Below are 7,321 nucleotides of genomic sequence, written 5' to 3'. Positions count from 1 at the left end.
TTAAGCGATGTGCCTAAGCGGTGAATCTAAGCGATGAATCTAGGTGGTGAATCTAAGCGATGTGCCTAAGCGGTGAATTTAAGCGATGTGCCTAAACAGTGAATTTAAGCGATGTGCCTAAACGGTGAATTTAAGCGATGTGCCTAAGCGGTGAATCTAAGCGATGTGCCTAAGCAGTGAATTTAAGCGATGTGCCTAAACGGTGAATTTAGGCGATGTGCCTAAGCGGTGAATCTAAGCGATGTGCCTAAGCAGTGAATCTAAGCGATGTGCCTAAGAGGTTAATCTAAGCGATGTTCCTAAGCGGTGAATCTAAGCGGTGTGCCTAAGCGGTGAATCTAAGCGATTAATCTAAGCGATGTGCCTAAGCAGTGAATCTAAGCGATGTGCCTAAGCGGTGAATCTAAGCGATGTGCCTAAGCGGTGAATTTAAGCAGGTAATCTAAGCGGTGAATCTGAGCAGTGTGCCTAATCAGTGAATCTAAGCGATGTGTCTAAGCAGTGAATCTAAGCGGTGTGCCTAATCGGTGAATCTAATCGATGTGCCTAAGCGGTGAATCTAAGCAGTGTGCCTAAGCGGTGAATTTAAGCGATGTGCCTAAGCGGTGAATCTAAGCGATGAATCTAGGTGGTGAATCTAAGCGATGTGCCTAAGCGGTGAATTTAAGCGATGTGCCTAAACGGTGAATTTAAGCGATGTGCCTAAGCGGTGAATCTAAGCGATGTGCCTAAGCAGTGAATTTAAGCGATGTGCCTAAGCGGTGAATCTAAGCGATGTGCCTAAGCAGTGAATCTAAGCGATGTGCCTAAGAGGTTAATCTAAGCGATGTGCCTAATCGGTGAATCTAAGCGATGTGTCTAAGCGGTGAATCTAAGAGATGTGTTCAAGCGGTGAATCTAAGCGATGTGTCTAAGCGGTGAATCTAAGCGATGTGTCTAAGCGGTGAATCTAAGCCATGTGTCTAAGCGGTGAATCTAAGCGATGTGTCTAAGCGGTGAATCTAAGCGATGTGCCTGAGCGGTGAATCTAAGCGATGTGTCTAAGCGGTGAATCTAAGCGATGTGCCTAAGCGGTGAATCTAAGCGGTGAATCTAAGAGGTGAATCTAAGTGGTGTGCCTAAGAGGTGAATCTAAGCGGTGAATCTAAGTGGTGTGCCTAAGAGGTAAATCTAAGCGGTGAATCTAAGAGGTGAATCTAAGTGGTGTGCCTAAGAGGTGAATCTAAGCGGTGAATCTAAGAGGTGAATCTAAGTGGTGTGCCTAAGCGGTAAATCTAAGCGGTGAATCTAAGCGATGTGCCTGAGCGGTGAATCTAAGCGGTGTGTTAAGCGGGGAATCTAAGCGGTGAATCTAAGCAATGTGCCTAAGCGGTGAATCTAAGTGGTGAATCTAAGCGATGTGCCTAAGCGGTGAATCTAAGTGGTGAATCTAAGCGATGTGCCTAAGCGGTGAATCTAAATGATGTGCCTAAGCGGTGAATCTAAGTGGTGAATCTAAGCGGTGAATCTAAGTGGTGTGCCTAATCGGTGAGCCTAAGCGGTGAATCTAATCGATGTGCCTAAGCGGTAAATCTAATCGATGTGCCTAAGCGGTGAATCTAAGCAGTGTGCCTAAGCGGTGAATCTAAGCGATGAATCTAGGTGGTGAATCTAAGCGATGTGCCTAAGCGGTGAATTTAAGCGATGTGCCTAAACGGTGAATTTAAGCGATGTGCCTAAGCGGTGAATCTAAGCGATGTGCCTAAGCAGTGAATTTAAGCGATGTGCCTAAACGGTGAATTTAGGCGATGTGCCTAAGCGGTGAATCTAAGCGATGTGCCTAAGCAGTGAATCTAAGCGATGTGCCTGAGCGGTGAATCTAAGCGGTGAATCTAAGCGATGAATCTAGGCGGTGAATCTAAGTGATGTGCCTGAGCGGTGAATCTAAGCGGTGTGCCTAAGCGATGTGCCTAAGCGGTGAATCTGAGCGATGTGCCTAAGCGGTGAATCTAAGCGATGTGCCTGAGCGGTGAATCTAAGCGATGTTCCTAAGCGGTGACTCTAAGCGATGTGCCTAAGCGGTGAATCTAAGCGGTGAATCTAAGCGTTGTGCCTAAGCGGTGAATCTAAGCGATGTGCCTAAGCGGTGAATCTAAGCGATGTGCCTAAGCGGTGAATCTAAGCGATGTGCCTGAGCGGTGAATCTAAGCGATGTGCCTGAGCGGTGAATCTAAGCGATGTGCCTAAGCGGTGAATCTAAGCGGTGAATCTAAGCGGTGAATCTAAGCGGTGATTCTAAGCGGTGTGCCTAAGCGGTGAATCTAAGCGATGTGCCTAAGCGGTGAATCTAAGCGATGTGCCTAAGCGGTGAATCTAAGCGATGTGCCTAAGCGGTGAATCTAAGCGGTGAATCTAAGCGGTGAATCTAAGCAGTGATTTTAAGCGGTGTGCCTAAGCGGTGAATCTAAGCGGTGAATCTAAGTGGTGTGCCTAAGAGGTGAATCTAAGCGGTGAATCTGAGCGATGTGTATAAGCGGTGAATCTAAGCGTTGTGCCTGAATCTAAGCGATGTGCCTGAGCGATGAATCTAAGCGGTGTGCCTGAATCTAAGTGGTGAATCTAAGCGATGTGTCTAAGCGGTTGATCTAAGCGATGTGTCTAAGCGGTGAATCTAAGCGGTGTGCCTGAATCTAAGCGGTGAATCTAAGCGATGTGTCTAAGCGGTTGATCTAAGCGATGTGTCTAAGCGGTGAATCTAAGCAGTGTGCCTAAGCGGTGAATCTAAGCGGTGTGCCTGAATCTAAGCGGTGAATCTAAGCGATGTGTCTAAGCGGTTGATCTAAGCAATGTGTCTAAGCGGTGAATCTAAGCAGTGTGCCTAAGCGGTGAATCTAAGCGATGTGCCTAAGCGGTAAATCTAAACAATGTGCCTGACCGGTGAATCTAAGCGGTGTGCCTAAGCGGTGAATCTAAGTGATGTGCCTGAGCGGTGAATTCAAGCGATGTGCCTAAGCGGTGAATCTAAGTGATGTGCCTAAGAATTAAATCTTAGCGATGTGCCTAAGCGGTGAATCTAAGCGAAGTGCCTAAGCGGTAAATTTAAGCGATGTGCCTAAGCGGTGAATCTAAGCGGTGTGCCTAAGTGGTGAATCTAAGCGATGTGCCTAAACGGTGAATCTAAGCGATGTGCCTAAACGGTGAATCTAAGCGATGTGCCTAAGCGGTGAATCTAAGCGATGTGCCTAAGCGGTGAATCTAAGCGAAGTGCCTAAGCGGTGAATCTAAGCGGTGAATCTAAGCGGTGTGCCTAAGCGGTGAATCTAAGCGGTAAATCTAAGCGGTGAATCTAAGTGGTGTGCCTAAGAGGTGAATCTAAGCGGTGAATGTAAGCGGTAAATCTAAGTGGTGTGCCTAAGCGGTAAATCTAAGCGGTGAATCTAAGCGATGTGCCTAAGCAGTGAATCTAAGCGGTGAATCTAAGCAATGTGCATAAGCGGTGAATCTAAGCGGTGAATCTAAGCGGTGAATCTAAGTGATGTGCCTAAGCGGTGAATCTAAGCGGTGAATCTAAGTGGTGAATCTAAGCGGTGAATCTAACCGATGTGCCTAAGCGGTGAATCTAAATGATGTGCCTAATCGGTGAATCTAAGTGGTGAATCTAAGCGGTGAATCTAAGTGGTGTGCCTAATCGGTGAGCCTAAGCGGTGAATCTAAGCGGTGTGCCTAAGCGGTAAATCTAATCGATGTGCCTAAGCGGTAAATCTAATCGATGTGCCTAAGCGGTGAATCTAAGCAGTGTGCCTAAGCGGTGAATTTAAGCGATGTGCCTAAGCGGTGAATCTAAGCGATGAATCTAGGTGGTAAATCTAAGCGATGTGCCTAAGCGGTGAATTTAAGCGGTGTGCCTAAGCGGTGAATCTAAGTGATGTGCCTGAGCGGTGAATTCAAGCGATGTGCCTAAGCGGTGAATCTAAGTGATGTGCCTAAGAATTAAATCTTAGCGATGTGCCTAAGCGGTGAATCTAAGCGAAGTGCCTAAGCGGTAAATTTAAGCGATGTGCCTAAGCGGTGAATCTAAGCGGTGTGCCTAAGTGGTGAATCTAAGCGATGTGCCTCAACGGTGAATCTAAGCGATGTGCCTAAACGGTGAATCTAAGCGATGTGCCTAAGCGGTGAATCTAAGCGATGTGCCTAAGCGGTGAATCTAAGCGAAGTGCCTAAGCGGTGAATCTAAGCGGTGAATCTAAGCGGTGTGCCTAAGCGGTGAATCTAAGCGGTAAATCTAAGCGGTGAATCTAAGTGGTGTGCCTAAGAGGTGAATCTAAGCGGTGAATTTAAGCGGTAAATCTAAGTGGTGTGCCTAAGCGGTAAATCTAAGCGGTGAATCTAAGCGATGTGCCTAAGCAGTGAATCTAAGCGGTGAATCTAAGCAATGTGCCTAAGCGGTGAATCTAAGCGGTGAATCTAAGCGGTGAATCTAAGTGATGTGCCTAAGCGGTGAATCTAAGTGGTGAATCTAAGCGGTGAATCTAACCGATGTGCCTAAGCGGTGAATCTAAATGATGTGCCTAATCGGTGAATCTAAGTGGTGAATCTAAGCGGTGAATCTAAGTGGTGTGCCTAATCGGTGAGCCTAAGCGGTGAATCTAAGCGGTGTGCCTAAGCGGTAAATCTAATCGATGTGCCTAAGCGGTAAATCTAATCGATGTGCCTAAGCGGTGAATCTAAGCAGTGTGCCTAAGCGGTGAATTTAAGCGATGTGCCTAAGCGGTGAATCTAAGCGATGAATCTAGGTGGTAAATCTAAGCGATGTGCCTAAGCGGTGAATTTAAGCGATGTGCCTAAACAGTGAATTTAAGCGATGTGCCTAAACGGTGAATTTAAGCGATGTGCCTAAGCGGTTAATCTAAGCGATGTGCCTAAGCGGTGAATTTAAGCGATGTGCCTAAACGGTAATTTAGGCGATGTGCCTAAGCGGTGAATCTAAGCGATGTGCCTAAGCAGTGAATCTAAGCGATGTGCCTAAGAGGTTAATCTAAGCGATGTTCCTAAGCGGTGAATCTAAGCGGTGTGCCTAAGCGGTGAATCTAAGCGATGAGTCTAAGCGATGTGCCTAAGCAGTGAATCTAAGCGATGTGCCTAAGCGGTGAATCTAAGCGATGTGCCTAAGCGGTGAATTTAAGCGGTTAATCTAAGCGGTGAATCTGAGCAGTGTGCCTAATCGGTGAATCTAAGTGATGTGTCTAAGCAGTGAATCTAAGCGGTGTGCCTAATCGGTGAATCTAAGCGATGTGTCTAAGCAGTGAATCTGAGTGATGTGTATAAGCGGTGAATCTAAGCGTTGTGCCTGAATCTAAGCGATGTGCCTGAGCGATGAATCTAAGCGGTGTGCCTGAATCTAAGTGGTGAATCTAAGCGATGTGTCTAAGCGGTTGATCTAAGCGATGTGTCTAAGCGGTGAATCTAAGCGGTGTGCCTGAATCTAAGCGGTGAATCTAAGCGATGTGTCTAAGCGGTTGATCTAAGCGATGTGTCTAAACGGTAAATCTAAGCGGTGTGCCTAAGCGGTGAATCTAAGCGGTGTGCCTGAATCTAAGCGGTGAATCTAAGCGATGTGTCTAAGCGGTTGATCTAAGCGATGTGTCTAAGCGGTGAATCTAAGCGGTGTGCCTAAGCGGTGAATCTAAGCGATGTGCCTAAGCGGTAAATCTAAACAATGTGCCTGACCGGTGAATCTAAGCGGTGTGCCTAAGCGGTGAATCTAAGCGGTGTGCCTAATCGGTGAATCTAAGCGTTGTGTCTAAGCGGTGAATCTAAGCGGTGTGCCTAATCGGTGAATCTAAGCGATGTGCCTAATCGGTGAATCTAAGCGATGTGTCTAAGCGGTGAATCTAAGAGATGTGTTCAAGCGGTGAATCTAAGCGATGTGTCTAAGCGGTGAATCTAAGCGATGTGTCTAAGCGGTGAATCTAAGCCATGTGTCTAAGCGGTGAATCTAAGCGATGTGTCTAAGCGGTGAATCTAAGCGATGTGCCTGAGCGGTGAATCTAAGCGATGTGTCTAAGCGGTGAATCTAAGCGATGTGCCTAAGCGGTGAATCTAAGCGGTGAATCTAAGAGGTGAATCTAAGTAGTGTGCCTAAGAGGTGAATCTAAGCGGTGAATCTAAGTGGTGAATCTAAGTGGTGTGCCTAAGAGGTGAATCTAAGCGGTGAATCTAAGAGGTGAATCTAAGTGGTGTGCCTAAGCGGTAAATCTAAGCGGTGAATCTAAGCGATGTGCCTGAGCGGTGAATCTAAGCGGTGTGTTAAGCGGGGAATCTAAGCGGTGAATCTAAGCAATGTGCCTAAGCGGTGAATCTAAGTGGTGATTCTAAGCGATGTGCCTAAGCGGTGAACCTAAGTGGTGAATCTAAGCGATGTGCCTAAGCGGTGAATCTAAATGATGTGCCTAAGCGGTGAATCTAAGTGGTGAATCTAAGCGGTGAATCTAAGTGGTGTGCCTAATCGGTGAGCCTAAGCGGTGAATCTAATCGATGTGCCTAAGCGGTAAATCTAATCGATGTGCCTAAGCGGTGAATCTAAGCAGTGTGCCTAAGCGGTGAATCTAAGCGATGAATCTAGGTGGTGAATCTAAGCGATGTGCCTAAGCGGTGAATTTAAGCGATGTGCCTAAACGGTGAATTTAAGCGATGTGCCTAAGCGGTGAATCTAAGCGATGTGCCTAAGCGGTGAATCTAAGCGGTGTGCCTAAGCGGTGAATCTAAGCGATGTGCCTGAGCGGTGAATCTAAGCGGTGAATCTAAGCGATGAATCTAAGTGATGTGCCTGAGCGGTGAATTCAAGCGATGTGCCTAAGCGGTGAATCTAAGCGGTGTGCCTAAGCGATGTGCCTAAGCGGTGAATTCAAGCGATGTGCCTAAGCGGTGAATCTAAGTGATGTGCCTGAGCGGTGAATTCAAGCGATGTGCCTAAGCGGTGAATCTAAGCGGTGTGCCTAAGCGATGTGCCTAAGCGGTGAATCTGAGCGATGTGCCTAAGCGGTGAATCTAAGCGATGTGCCTGAGCGGTGAATCTAAGCGATGTTCCTAAGCGGTGACTCTAAGCGATGTGCCTAAGCGGTGAATCTAAGCGGTGAATCTAAGCGTTGTGCCTAAGCGGTGAATCTAAGCGATGTGCCTAAGCGGTGAATCTAAGCGATGTGCCTAAGCGGTGAATCTAAGCGATGTGCCTGAGCGGTGAATCTAAGCGATGTGCCTGAGCGGTGAATCTAAGCGATGTGCCTAAGCGGTGAATCTAAGCGGTGAATCTAAGCGGTGATTCTAAGCGGTGTGCCTAAGCGGT

The sequence above is a fragment of the Trichomycterus rosablanca genome, assembly GCF_030014385.1.
Source record: "Trichomycterus rosablanca isolate fTriRos1 chromosome 5 unlocalized genomic scaffold, fTriRos1.hap1 SUPER_5_unloc_1, whole genome shotgun sequence".
NCBI lineage: Eukaryota > Metazoa > Chordata > Actinopteri > Siluriformes > Trichomycteridae > Trichomycterus > Trichomycterus rosablanca.
The sequence above is the reverse complement of the archived record's forward strand: the minus strand, read 5'-3'. Positions refer to the sequence as shown.